Here is a 7,708-nt window from a genome sequence, read left to right on the forward strand (position 1 = left end):
CAGCTCAGAAAGTTAGTCGACCACTGTCTTCTCGCCTTGGCTCTGGTCTTGTAACTCCTTCTGAATCTTGCAAGCAAGCATTTTATTTCCTATTCCTGAGAATGTCCCTTTCAATAACCTCCAGATTTCAGATGCTTCTTTAATCCTTTCAACTTGCTTGGCAATTTGAGGTGATATTGGACTCAGTAGCCAGGCCCTCACTAGTGCATTCATCATCTTCCACTTCTTACCATCTTTAGAACTCTCTTCCAGAGGTTTCTCCACTATGCTTATAATGTAACCTTCAAGCCTCCTAGAAACCAAAATTGTCTCTGCATGCTCTGCCCAGCTCGCATAGTTCTCGGCTCCTTCTAATTTTACAAGGGGAATTTGCAAAGGATGTACTTCCTCTTTGGTCTCCCCTTCTGATCTTGAGGTCCCTTGCTTGCTAATAGCATCAAACAACACAAGATACTTCTCATCCATTGCCTGCAAGACAACAGCTAGCTCCCCTGCAGTGACAGCTGCTGGAGCATTATTATTGCCTGCCATACCTTCAATTCCTTCACACTCAGCACACACGCATTCCCCTGTGATTCACTGTTGCAGCTTCTCAAGCTCACTCTCTCTCTAACCTCCTCCTTCTCCACAAACCCACAACTCAACTCTTCTGACTCAGAACACAAACACCTAACATGGTTAGCTCCAGCAATGAAGGGGAACTGATTTGCTGGTGAGGCTCTCCTTCCTGACCGACGCCGCACACCCTCGCTCTACCTAGCCACCTCCTTGTGCTTGAGTTGCTCCACCATTGCTGCCTCCGACCAAATCTCTGGCCGGAATGTTGCACCCCATCCCGCTGCTTTGAGATCACCTCTGGATGGGGCTTGGACTGGCCACCCCGATCTGCTTCAATACCATCTTGAATAACACAATCAGGATCTCCTCCAGGACTAGGGTTCAGATGTGGGGGTGCAGAGAAAAGGGGAAAACTCTGGAAGTTCTGTTCGGGGAGAGAAAATTGCTCATCCATTCCTAAGTACAGAGTATTTATAGGGTTGCATTTTTTACACATAAGACACCTAGCTATCCTATTATACAACACAAGGACCACCAACATTGGTGATACATGATATAGTACTTACTTGGTACTACTACTTGTTTGGTCGAATTTCTCATGCATTGTGATGACATTTCTCTTGTTGTTGTCGCTGCTTCTATGGGAACAATAAATGCAGATGAATGCTTGTTGACAAGGATGCAGGAGATGTCCCTGGACTATCACTTTAAGGTGGAGCAAGAAGTGGGCTCCTTGACCTATGCCTTCTTTGGATTCCATGGTAAACTTGCCTCATACTCTTGTTGTGGGGCATTCTCCATGTTTCCTTTTTATCATTTCCATGGTTTTGTCTGTAGTGACATATCTATATTCCTTGTCTTGTTTCCAGTTAACAATTGAACTTGTTGAACAGGAACTGGTGGTGTTTGGCGCATATCTGCTCTGAATGAGGCAGGTGGCTGGAAGGACCGAACCACGGTCGAAGACATGGACCTGGCAGTCCGAGCAAGCCTCAAGGGATGGTAGTTTGTATACCTTGGTGATCTAAAGGTAAATATGCACCATTAAACATTAGAGCATCATTCTACTGCTTACTGTATATATTAATATTCATGAAGGTCCAAACAAATGTAGAAGGAACCATATGCTAGAACTTACAATTGTTGTCTCCAGGTAAAAAATGAGCTGCCAAGTACGTTCAAAACATTTCGGTATCGGCAACACAGATGATCGTGCGGGCCCTCAAATCTATTCAGGAAAATGGTGATGGAGACGTCAGAAATAAGGTCATTTGTACCAGTATATTTGTGTGTGGGGGGGGGGGATTAGTACATACACACTTTACTTGCTAACCAACTATATACGATCTTGATGCAGAAAGTGACGCTTTGGAAGAAAATCCATGTCGTCTACAACTTCTTCTTGGTGCGCAAGGTTGTAGCGCATATTGTGACCTTTGTGTTCTACTGCCTTGTTATCCCGGCCACTATATTAGTTCCCGAGGTTGAGGTACCAAAGTGGGGTTGTGTCTATATTCCAACTATTATCACCCTTCTCAATGATGTTGGGACTCCAAGGTGCCAATCATCTAAATATCTATGCAATCTGTTTCAAATTTGATACACCTCCTCACTTCTGGGATAGCGACACATACGTATTAATATGTGAAATCATCAAATGGTGCAGGTCTATTCACTTAGTTGTCTTTTGGGTGCTATTTGAGAATGTCATGTCATTAGATAGAGCAAAGGCAACCTTCATCGGTCTATTGTAGGTGGGCACAGTGAATGAATGGGTGGTAACAGAAAAGCTTGGTGACACTCTAAATACTAAAATGCAAAGTAAAGCTTTGAAGAATTTGAGGACGAGGATAGGAGAAAGGTACACAATGATAATGTCCTTAATTCATGTTCATTTCTTGATTCCCCTATCTAGACTATAATATGGAATCAGGTTGCATCTTTGGGAGCTTGGTGTTGCAGCTTACCTCTTCCTCTGTGGATGCTATGACATTTCATTTGGGAAGAACCATTATTTTATCTTTCTCTTCATGCAATACATCGCTTTCTTCATCGTCGGCGTGGGCTATGTTGGGACATTTGTTGCACAATGATGGTATCCGTTCTGATTTCACCATGTATTCGATGCTTTCAAGCTTCATGGTCTATAATCCATAGAACATGGTTCCCGAAAAAAAAATCCATAGAAAAGATAAAATCAAGAAGCCTTCTCATGAGTGTAATGTTCTCTGAAAAATGCAGTGTTGTAAGAGCACTGCAACACAATACATAGGTATATGGGTGTGTTTTAGCTGCTAAGATTGTTGCCGTGAGACTGCGACGAGCATGAGATCGGCGGTGATCAAGCAGGCCTTTTAGAGTCTCTATGTCAGTGTAGCAAAAAGATACATTATGATTTTTTTCTAAGGTTCACCATTTGTCTAAACAGACAAGCAAGAAAAACATCCTCTTTTCATTGTTAAGGAAGAAAGTGAAGTGCCTGCTAGTGCCTTCATACCTGCGGCTCACACATTCACTTATCTATTTTACCCAACCCCTTTGTCAATGTTAAGTTCAATAGACAAATGCATTTGGAAATATTTCATTTGAGGCAATTGTTTTTCAAACAGAGCTAGTAGCACACAAGCCGTGCTTGCTGGAGACCAGCTGCTCTGTCTCATGTCGAGATCACCAGACACTGGGAGGGAGCGCCGACGAGCACACACATAAGTTTGGTGAACTAGTGCTGGGGTGTGAGCATCCCGTGTGTGTGTGTGCTCGCTGACACACCCTTTTGTTTTGATAATGAGATGAACATTGTGAAATTTATTGGATTATATTACTGAGCCTTGTGGACGTCTACATTTAGTGGTACAAATTTGAAGGACAAATAGCCTATAGACTTGGAGAGTTGGAGTACATGTACATATTTTATTATTACAATTCTAATCTATCACTAAATTGTAATCTTTGATGTGTAAACATCGTTCGTCCTTTCTCCTCTCCCCTCCCCTCATGTGCCCCTCCCACGAGCGATGGAGGGGAAACCCTAGTCATCGGCGTAGCTCGCTTTGTCCCCTCCCTCCCCTCGCATCGTCCTGCCGACGTGGATCCATGGGCACGAGATCCACTGTAGCTTGTATGCATGAGCCTCTCGTGTCTCTCAGGGCCCCGCAGGCAACATTATCGAGACCCTAAGGGAGAAAAACATCGAGCATGACGGATTTAGGATCTCCGCGAGGTTCGAGGCCCTCAGAGGTGAGGTTGGGGGGAGGGTAAATTACCCCATGATGCATCCCCATCTGCGCTGCTGCTCTGGGTCCTGCGCCTTGGCCTCCATCATCGCCCATCTAAGGATTTCTTCCGGTTTCTACTCCCATGGCATTGGCATCCTACTTCTCTCCTCGTCGTTCGCCTCCGCGAATTCCGCAAGCAGAACTATCTCGAACTTGAGCCTGCGACATATAATCTGCACATCTCGCTACAACTCTGCCCCCAACTCCGTTTGCACTTCCGCCCTAGCCATTGAAGGAAATATGCCCTAGAGGCAATAATAAAGTTGTTATTTATATTTCCTTATATCATGATAAATGTTTATTATTCATGCTAGAATTGTAATAACCGGAAACTTAGTACATGTGTGAATACATAGACAAAATAGAGTGTCCCTAGTATGCCTCTACTTGACTAGCTCGTTAATCAAAGATGATTAAGTTTCCTGACCATAGACATGTGTTGTCATTTGATGAACGGGATCACATCATTAGAGAATGATGTATGGACAAGACCCATCCGTTAGCTTAGCATTATGATCGTTTAGTTTTATTGCTATTGCTTTCTTCATGACTTATACATATTCCTCTGACTATGAGATTATGCAACTCCCGAATACCGGAGGAGCACTTTGTGTGCTGTCAAACGTCACAACATAACTGGATGATTATAAAGATGCTCTACAGGTGTCTTCGAAGGTGTTTGTTGAGTTGGCATAGATCAAGATTAGGATTTGTCACTCCGTGTATCGGAGAGGTATCTCTGGGCCCTCTCGGTAACGCACATCACTATAAGCCTTGCAAGCAATGTGACTAATGAGTTAGTTGCGGGATGATGCATTACAGAACGAGTAAAGAGACTTGTTGGTAACGAGATTGAACTAGGTATGATGATACCGACGATCGAATCTCGGGCAAGTAACATACTGATGACAAAGGGAATAACGTATGTTGTTATGCGGTTTGATCGATAAAGATCTTCATAGAATATGTAGGAACTAGTATGGGCATTCAGGTTCCGCTATTGGTTATTGACCGGAGATGTGTCTCGGTCATTTCTACATAGTTCTCGAGCCCGTAGGGTCCGTGCGCTTAACGTTCAATGACGATTTGTATTATGAGTTATGTGTTTTGGTGACCGAAGTTTGTTCGGAGTTCCGGATGAGATCACGGACATGACGAGGAGTCTCGAAATGGTCGAGAGGTAAAGATTCATATATTGGAAGGTTATATACAGACACCGGAATGGTTCCGAAGAGGTTCGGGGATTTATCGGAGTACCGGGAGGCTATCGGAACCCCTCGGGAAAGTTAATGGGACTAATGGGCCATAGTGGAGGAGAGGAGGCAGGCCACGGGAGGTGGCGCCCCCCCCCCCCTTGCCCAATCCGAATTGGACAAGGGGAGGGGGTGCGGCCCCCCTCTTTCCTTCTGCTTCTCCCTCCTTTCCCCTTTCCCCCTCTCCGTTGGAAGGAAAGGGGGGAATCCTACTAGGAACGGAGTCTTAGTAGGACTGCCCCCTCTTGGCGCGCCCCCCTTGGGCCGGCCTCCTCCTCCCCCCTCCTTTATATACGTGGGCAGGGGGCACCCCAAAGGCACAACAGTTGTTTCTTAGCCGTGTGTGGTGCCCCCCTCCACAGTTTACTCCTCCGGTCATAGCGTCGTAGTTCTTAGGCGAAGCCCTGCGCGGATCACATCACCAACACCGTCGCCACGCCGTCATGCTGACAGAAATCTCCGCCGACCCTCTAGTGGATCAAGAGTTCGAGGGACGTCATCGAGCTGAACGTGTGCTGAACACGAAGGTGCCATACGTTCGGTACTTGGATCGGTTGGATCGTGAAGACGTTCGACTACATCAACCGCGTTAACATAACGCTTCCGCTTTCGGTCTACGAGGGTACGTGGACACACTCTCTCTGTCTCGTTGCTATGCATCTCCTAGATAGATCTTGCGTGATCATAGGAAATTTTTTGAAATTGCATGCTACATTCCCCAACAGCCATAACAGATCTCGGCTCCCGGACGCAGGATTGCCACCAGTTGTTCAATTTTTTTTGGAAAATCTTTAATGCGCATTTAAGAATTGTAAATGTATTAAGGTAGCTACAAAAGCAGTTGGTGCATATTTTATTTTTTTGCATGGTAATACATGTCTCATTCATATCATAAACATCATAGTACAAGTTAGGTAATGACCGACATAACAAAACTGAAAAGATAGCAGAACATCTCTAAGCTTGACACCAACGTTCGTCACCTGCCTCCGGCACCACCATAGCAGCCATTGAAGAAAAGAATGATGGACCACCTCCTCACCCGGGCTCGACGCGGCTCCATCGTTGATATGTAGCTTTGCGGACATACAAGGTGGCCCACCAAAAGTGAAACCCTTGCCGTTGAACAAATCAGATTGGGGCAACACCCCGGACACGCCATCGAACTCCAGATCTGGCACCCCACCACAACTAAGACGCCAAAGGAGGAAACCATACCTGCCATCCACGATCCACGAACCCAGCATACGTTCCGTCTTTCAGATGTCGTCGATGCAGACCACAATTTGCATCCGCTCCTGGACTACCTCCCAAGCTCCGCGCCGACGCTGGAGCAAACACCGTCGCAACGGCGGAGTCCGAGGACAGGTCCACCACGAGGATGCCGCCGCCGCCACGCCATCCTTGCTTGAACAGTCTGGTTTCCAAATTCATCCCCAACCATAGGACAGATGGCCACGTTAGGGAAGGATCCGAAGAATCTTTATTCAGTGCCGTCATCGTGCGCCGTCATCGTCACCGCCGAAGTTAAGACGATAAACAATCTAAAAACCTAGACTACAAGGGACGAAAAACGGTCAACACGCGTTGACCCGACGACCCCCCTCACCGAGGTCGCCGGCGGAGGGGAGCCGCGGAACGACGGCGCTGGAAGATTGGCCTCTCTTGGCGGCGGCTAGGGTTCGAGGCGCCAGAGACGAGAGGAAAAAGATATGTTAGTATAATAGTTGGTGCATATACTCCACTCCTTTTGCATGCATGTGTACCATGCAGATGCGGCCTATATACACATACAGGGTTCCAAAAAGTTTGGCGAGCTGTAAGTTCGTAGTGGGTCAGTTCTCGCTCCTGATTTCCACGTACATGACTTCGAACTGTCCAAGTCAACTCATGGCGATCGTAGCTGGACCGGCCATGCTTGACTGACCTGCGCCAGCGTACGAGACCCTCGGGGAGTCGTGGCCTAGAAACTTGGTACGTGCATTTTGTTCCCCCACATGGCCACATCAACCCGTTCGCCACGCAGTGGCTGTGTACCTGGCCTTGTTTGTTTCTGTTTTAGTCCCGTGTGAGGTGTGTACCCCGGTCCCCGGACGTCGTGTACCACGGGTATGGAATGTCATGTATGTACATCCGTCCAAAGTTGTGGCTTGTCCGTGCAGTGGAATTCCAGTAAATAGTGCTTTCGGCGATGCTCTGTTCCGTGTACTGTAGTGCGTGAAACCGTTGGAGCAGCGACTCTTCTCAGGCAGCGAATCAACCCGTGGTTGAATGGTATCCTCTCTTCACGAGAGTTCAAATTCTGAACTTGATATTGATGTTCGTATTATTTCTAGATTTATTTCAGACTTCCGGTGATGTTCGTTTAATGGGAGAATACGTTCCTATCATGTCGACTGCGAGACGCCTAAAGGTGACTTCGTAAAATCTCAAGATGCTACGCTGACTCCGTTCATAAGGTGTGTATGCTCGTGTATGTGAGCGACTTTGATACTCTGTTAAAAAAGAAGACTCTCCTCGGGCAATTTTTAAAAATATTGTAAATGTATTTTTTAAAATATTCATCATGCATTCAAAAAATTGACAATGTGTATTTCAAAAAATGTTCGACGTGCATTTAAA

At 46.2% G+C, this 7,708-nt stretch overlaps 1 pseudogene; it reads left to right on the forward strand.

Moving 5' to 3' along the window:
- Window positions 1–1,198: 1,198 nt before the first annotated feature.
- Window positions 1,199–2,651, forward strand: LOC109774243 (probable glucomannan 4-beta-mannosyltransferase 9; annotated as a pseudogene).
- Window positions 2,652–7,708: the final 5,057 nt, after the last annotated feature.

This window comes from Aegilops tauschii, chromosome 7 (assembly GCF_002575655.3).
Source record: "Aegilops tauschii subsp. strangulata cultivar AL8/78 chromosome 7, Aet v6.0, whole genome shotgun sequence".
Lineage (NCBI taxonomy): Eukaryota > Viridiplantae > Streptophyta > Magnoliopsida > Poales > Poaceae > Aegilops > Aegilops tauschii.